This window comes from Aulonocara stuartgranti (genome assembly GCF_965226115.1).
Source record: "Aulonocara stuartgranti genome assembly, chromosome: 15".
Taxonomy (NCBI): domain Eukaryota; kingdom Metazoa; phylum Chordata; class Actinopteri; order Cichliformes; family Cichlidae; genus Aulonocara; species Aulonocara stuartgranti.
Genome location: NC_138951.1, coordinates 14051470 through 14059190, shown reverse-complemented (window position 1 = coordinate 14059190; position 7721 = coordinate 14051470).

Below are 7721 nucleotides of genomic sequence, written 5' to 3'. Positions count from 1 at the left end.
ACCGAGTCTAGTATTCAGACAGAGCTCAAAGTATTTATAATGCTCAACAATTTCAAATTCATGTAGGGTTTGAATATGGACATTAGGCTGAATTATTAATGGCGACTAAATTAATAATGACTGACCTCAAAGTCATCATCTTCATGTCAGCTTAGCAAACTACATCCGCCAATGGTATTAACATAACAGCACTGATTGCTTCGAGGAACTGCAGCACTAAGTGAATAAAGCATGAATCTAACTATTGGCTGAGGGAATGTGTCGAAGAATTCATTTTTTAAAACTAATCAGGAGATCAGCAGAAAGAATCTGTAACCCAAATCGCTTGGATTATTTTACACTTTATTTAAAAGAGATTTGTCAGGTGGTGACTGTTAGGTATTTTAGTACCATGGTAGCATTTACTGGATATTGTTTTATAGTGACATTATACAGGAAAACTCTGTCATTCAATAAGGCCCCTTTGTTTTAGTTATTTTTCTCTTTGACCCAAGAATTGATGTGTGAGAATCACAGGCTGGTACAAGGTTGAAATACCACAGAGATCACTCCCTCAGCTACATTAGTTTCTTAATCTTTTAGACGCCTGTTGAAGGCCAAATGGTTTGTTTCAGATTTCGCTAATGTAAGAACTCTTCGTTTTGTGCCTTGAAAATATGTCGCTGAGATAATCACAATTGTAGCTGAACTAATAAACTACACAAAGGATGCTTCTTCACCCAAGGGCAGGAAGACGCTCCCTTATCTTGGTCTGTACTGGTTTAAACTGATAAATCTGCTGTCTCATGAATTTTACCCTCTATATAAACTGTTGTACTTGTGAATAAAGTTGAGTCACTTTGGGAAGACAATCTAAAGCAGTCTCTGTTTTCTTGTTCTCCCAAGCTGCTCCCGAGCTCGTACTAACACGCTGAATGGCATGCTTGAATATTACTTGAGAATATATTTGACTGTGTTACAGACTAAGGGACATTCTCTGCTGATAGGTGAAGGTACATTCTCTGCTGATAGACGTCCACGCCTCGGAGGAAGCCGATCCACGGAGTAGGCCCTGGAAACGGTTTCCTTCAATTTTGGTGTCAGAAGTGGGATTCTGACGAAGGTAGGCACTTGTCTTTTTATTTTATAAGACTGTGTTATGCCTTTCTCAGTGATCCACATAGAAACGGGATACGCTGACGAGGCCTTCTTCAGTGGCCCACATAGTAACAAGTGGGATACACTGAGGAGCCTTCTTTAGTGGCCCACATAGAAACACAGGAAGTTGCCTGTTGTTTTGTAAAATAAAAGCAGAAAGGACACAGGAAGTTGCCTGCTGTCATAAACTAAGAAGTTGCTCACCAGCAGAAAGGACACAGGAAGTTGCCTGGGGTCATAAAACGAGAAGTTGCTCGTTAAAAAGTGAGAAGTTGCTCACTAAAAACATAAAATTGCTAGCAAAAAATCAAGTAACCTCAGGTGTGCCACAGCAAAAATAAAAACTAACTTAAATCCTTCAAAGCGTCTAAACCCCTCTGGAAATCACTGACCATGGGTCAGAATAATTCAAAGACCTTAGACGGGTCCGATAAAAAATCAAAATTAACTGTAAAACCGAAAAAAAATAAAATATAAAATCACAAATAGCGGCTCAGTACGACTCCCACTTCCGGTTACGTTTAACCCACGCTCGCGAATCGGTGAAGACGTCCATGATCACGTATCCAGAACATGCGGAAGTGCTTATGTGACTGACTTTGTTTACAACTTACGGACTGTAAGTTCAATGCATTCTAATTTATTTCCGGAGCCCTATCCCGAACGATTATCGCCAGAAAACAGGTCAGTAAAACTGAAGGCCAGTGCAGATACTACCACGAAAGCTAAAAGTGTTAAGATAAAGTTGAATTTTGATGTAGAAGGCTCAGAGGAAAGTGAGAAACTAATGTATGCAGGATTACCCGCTCCAGCACAGCAAGGAAGTTTCAGAGGACGGAAGGATAAAAGTAGAGATATGTGTTTTTATTGTGGCTCAGTTTTCCAGCAGCCGCAGACACCCAGAGCAAAAATGAACTTGTGTATTTCATTTAACACAAAGGGTGAAATGTTTGCAGATACTGATAACAGCTATGTTTTCTCTGCCCTATGCACCGACACCATGGAGAAGGAACATCCTCTGTGTCAGCTGGATGCCTCAGCGGAGAATGAACTCAATATCCATCTGACTGGTATCCCACGTCACACTCTGTGTCAAAAACATGTGCAAACACCGTTACCAGGTAGCCCCATGCCTGGAAGCCACATATTTGTTTCTCTCACACTGTTCAACAACATGATAACTGCTCACACCAGTGAAGGCCAAACAGTGGTTTTGTCACATAACTCAGACATAGGCTATGACATCACTGCACCATGTCGACACACAGATCTAACCTACCCCATACACTGTACTATCTCTGCTGTCACATTGCCAGCTGAATATCAAAACATGACATTATGGTCAAGAGGTGAGAATGATGTAGGATTTATTGACTGTACACCTTATCATGCTCAGCTGAAAAACAACAAACCAGTATATGTCAGGCAATATCCCATTTCCACTGAAAAAGCCGCAGCCTTAGACATCATCATAGGAGATTTATTGACAGCTGGAGTAATAAAGCCCACAGTATCTCCATATAACACTCCTGTCAATCCTGTGCCAAAGCCTAACAAACCTGGCGTATGGCGTTTCACACAAGACTTAAGGCAAGTTAATGCAGTCATTATGCCTCTGCCACCTATTGTTCCAGATGTCCCCAGCATACTGACATCTATTCCAGCAACAGCCACACATTTTACTGTGGTGGATTTGTGCTCCGCCTTTTTCTCAGTACCTGTGCATGAAGACACACAGCCGATATTTGCTTTTACACATAGAGATAAGCAGTACACATGGACTCGCTTACCCCAAGGCATGGTAGACAGCCCTGCGGCTTTCTCAATGGTAGTACGTGCTACCCTGGACGGCTTCGCTCCTCCAGAGGGCTGTACTCTGATCCAGTATGTAGATGATCTCCTCCTCTGTGCTGAAAGTGAAAAACTATGTCAAACTGCCACACACATGCTACTCCAGCACCTCCAACAGACTGGCCACAAAGCATCAGCAAAGAAAATGCAGTACTGTCAGACTTCTGTTCAATATTTGGGATTTACACTGTCTCACGGACAACGTTCTATGACTACAGACAGGGTCAAAGCTGTGACCTCTGTCCCTAAGCCCACTACACAGAAAGAAATGCTGTCTTTCCTAGGCATGGTGAACTATTGCAGACAGTGGATACCAGACTGTTCTTTTCATGACCACATTCTGCGTGAATGCTGCAAAAAAGACAAGCCTCCTCGAATACTGTGGTCCACAGAAATGACTGCCTCTTTCAATGCATTACAGGGAGCGCTGACCTCCGCCCCTTGTTTGGGTCTGCCTGACTACCACTTACCGTTCCACCTGTACGTCACAGAGAACGGCACAACCTGTGCAGGTGTATTGGCCCAAGAGCATGGCTGTGGCTACCGTCCAGTAGCCTTCTACTCAAAGGTGCTGCCAGCAGTAGTTCAGGGGATGCCGGCCTGCCTGAGAGCAGTAGCAGCTTGCTCTATCATGATAAGGGACTGCGAGAAGCTCACACTCTCACATGACACTATTCTACACACCAATCACCAGGTCACGACCATTCTAGCAAACATAACTACACAACACATGACCGCACAACGTCACTCAGGTTATGAAGCCACACTGACTTCAACAGCAAATCTCACTATAAAAGCAAGCAGCACACCCAATTCGCCAGCACACTTACTCATTCGTATGCTGTGTTCCTCTGACCAACAGGATGGTTCAGACGACCCTGACGATCATGATTGTATGACACGTATACAGGAATCCACAGCACCACGCCCAGACTTAGAGCAGACACCAATCCCAGACTCAGTCATTGTTTATGTGGACGGGTCCTGTTCAAAACCAAATGACAACTTATTTCTTTGTGGCTATTCGGTGGTGACATTGCCTGACATCATACTAGAGGCTCACTCATTACCATTTCACTCAGCACAAAAAGCAGAACTCATGGCTTTAATACGCGCCTGTGAGTTACATGTGGATAAGCGGGTAACAATTTACACTGATAGCCGTTATGCATTCGGTGTGGTGCATGACTTTGGCACATTGTGGAGACAAAGAGGATTTAGATCTGCTGATGGAAAATCGATCGCTAATTCTGACCTTGTTCAAAGACTTTTGCAGGCTATACAGCTGCCATCGGCAATTGCAGTTGTTAAAACGAAGGGGCACAGCACGGCTGACACAGACGAAGCAGTGGGAAATGCTCTTGCAGACGTAACCGCGAAAGCAGCTGCTGCCTCACAGCAACCACCCAGAAGGGAAGTATTATCTTTGCCTTTACAGCTGCCACTTGTCACGCTCCCAGACTATTTAGAAACAAATGTTGACCTAAAATTCATACAAGAGCAAGCCTCTGCCTTAGATTACACTTACTGGGAAAGTAATGATTGTACCTTAGATAACAGAGACGGCTTATACAAAAACCTTGAGGGTTTGATTGCCCTCCCATCTTCACTACTGCCAATCCTTGTCCGCCATTTTCACGGTGTGAGTCATGTCGGACAAAGAGGGGTAATAGGAGCAATAAAATCAAGATTTGTAATCAAGAAAACATCACACGCAGTAAAACGCATATTAGCAACCTGTCTAACATGTGCACGAACTAATGTAGGAAAACCAAAAGCAAAACATCAGCATTTACCACAACCAGATTTCCCATTTCATACATTACAAATTGATTTTACACACATGCCAGCACAAGGAAGCATCAAGTACTTACTGGTAATAGTGGACCAATTTAGTAAATGGGTAGAAGCTTACCCAACATCAAAAGAAACTGCAGAAGTAGTCTGTCAAAAGTTGTGCAATGAAATAATACCCAGATTTGGAATACCTCACCAAATTAACAGTGATAGAGGACCTTCATTTACATCAGAAGTAATTCAAAAGTGTGCTAAAACTCTAGCAATAGACTGGAAATATCATGTGCCATACCATCCTCAGAGTTCAGGAGTTGTAGAAAGAATGAATAGGACCATAAAAAATAGCCTGACTAAAGCAATGATAGAAACAGGAATGACCTGGATCAAATTACTTCCTCAAGTCCTCTGTGAGATTAGAATGACTCCATCCGCAGCAACCAAATTATCTCCATTTGAAATAATCATGGGAAGACCGTTTCCAACACCATGGTCAGCCTCCAGAGGGGCACCGCTATTGGAAGGGGACATAGACACTGCATTGTCTGACTATGTTCATAACCTGGTAGAAACACTGAATAATAACTATCAGAAAGTTTGTCTCTCTCAGCCTTTCCCCTCCACAGTTCCACCAGTGGAGACAAGGAGATGCGTGTTGGTGAAGCCACTAAAACCAAGGACACTCTGGGAGGCCGCGCGTGTTCCAGCCCCCAGACTGTACTGGCAGTGACGAGAACCAGCATCCTAACAGACGGACAACCTCAGTGGATTCATGCCAGCAGGGTTAAGACCAGCCCCACCAAACCACCTAAGGCGTCGGATCAAGTAGATGACGTCTCCGGCGAGCCAGCGCCCGGATTCAATACACCTATAGATGACGACTCAGGCGAGCCAGCGCCCGGATCCAATCCACCTACACACACACAATCACTGATTAACACACAACGCCTGAAAGAGCCAAGACTCAGAAAGCCCTTTGATCCCCCGCCTGAACAACAACAAGGTACTCGAACATCCAGCAGGAACAGAAAGCCTAGAGTACCACACAATGTCTAACCTGATAAAGATAGACTCGTTTCATCCTGATAATGGAGAAAATGAAATGCCCATTGTCATCACACGACGCTTATACGGTGTCTCTCGAACCTGGGACCAGGCCAGGAGACGACTAAAGAACTGTCTTTTTTATATATTTAGGTTATTAATCATATCTACTGCATTAATCTTAGGATTTTTATTTACTATTTCGTATTGTAAAGTGCAACCCTGTTCACATTTCTGCAAGCCACATTTTGCTGACAATACCTTATGCTCCACTTGGCAAGACACCCACCTAGTACACTCGTCACGTTCTCTAAAATCAGTAGAAAGCAACACAGACACCACCAATAAACCATCTTATGCACCCCCTAGAACAGGAACTAACGCCTGGTATGACAATGCCAGAACAGCCGCTCGTGACTTAGGAAACAGTAACTGTTATGTCTGTTCAAAGGGTAATCCAGAACAGGTCATAGTGGGATATCCAATTTCAGGTTTTCCCTTAACAAAGATGCTATTCAAAAATGATAAAAAGGGGCCCTTAACGGTAACCCTGATTGAAGCGCTGCGAGTAGAACTAAGTCCTTTAGATTGTTTACTCATATACACAGGACAAGTCTCTAGTAAGGATGTTAGCATGATTAATGATTCTACCCACCCCTGCAACCAAATGAAGCGCCCCGAAGACCGCACTGAACCTCTTTCGCCCCCAACACAGGTGCGCCATCACCCAAATATCTTGATGACATGCATACACCGACCAAAACTTGAAAACATAAATTATGACACACAAAACTATACGTTCTTTTCTGACTCTCCAGGAGCACGCTGTAGCGAAACATGGCTAGCAGCGAGTGTTGACAGGACACAAAATAAACATATGTTTTCTTATATATATGCATATATAAGTGCGCATTCAGATAACTCAACAATCCTGCATTCGCCCAACACACTAAACGACTCGTACTGGGGAGGCATATTAAAAGGCTTTACAGCTTCGCGCCTGACCAGACCAATCCCACATGCTTATTGGATGTGCAATAATACTCTTAGATTAGCCTTACCTGTTAATTGGACCGGTACCTGCGGTCTAGTAACTTTAGCTCAAGAACTACTGATACAACAAACCTCGGATCTGCCTGTATCCAGCAGACGGACGGAACGCTCCGCTTATTCACATAACGTTTACATAGATGCTATAGGAGTTCCACGCGGGATACCAAATGAATTAAAGGCACAAGGAGAAATATCAGCAGGGTTTGTCTCAATACTACCGTGGATACAGGTAAACAAAAATGTAGGCTGGATCAATTATGTTTATTACAATCAGCAAAGACATACCAATCTGACCAATACGGCCCTTAAAGCCCTAGGAGAACAGATGTCTGCTACCTCCTTAATGACCATGCAAAATAGAATGGCCTTAGATATGCTGTTAGCTGAGAAAGGAGGTGTTTGTGCTATGTTTGAAGATGTTTGTTGTACTTTTATTCCCAATAATACCGCCCCTAACGGTTCATTTACACAAGCTATGAATAAACTTGAAGCATTGCAGATAGAACTAAGAGCCAATACAGGTCACGGTCAGTGGCTAGACAAGTGGATGCAGGACACGTTTGGAAAATGGAAGGAACTCATTGTAGCCTTTGTAACAGTTGTAGCATGTATTATTTTGTTTTTGATGATTATTGCCTGTTGTGTGATACCCTGTGTACGCTCAATGATAACCCGTATAGCTACTAGTACAGCTACTTCAATGTATTTGCAATTAGCACAAATTGATCCTGAGGATGTGCCAGATGTTACCAATGATGTTCCTGATGTGTATATTGAACATTAGGTTGTGAACCATTACATTTTATGATTTGCTTTTTATATTATGTTATTACATTTGTGAT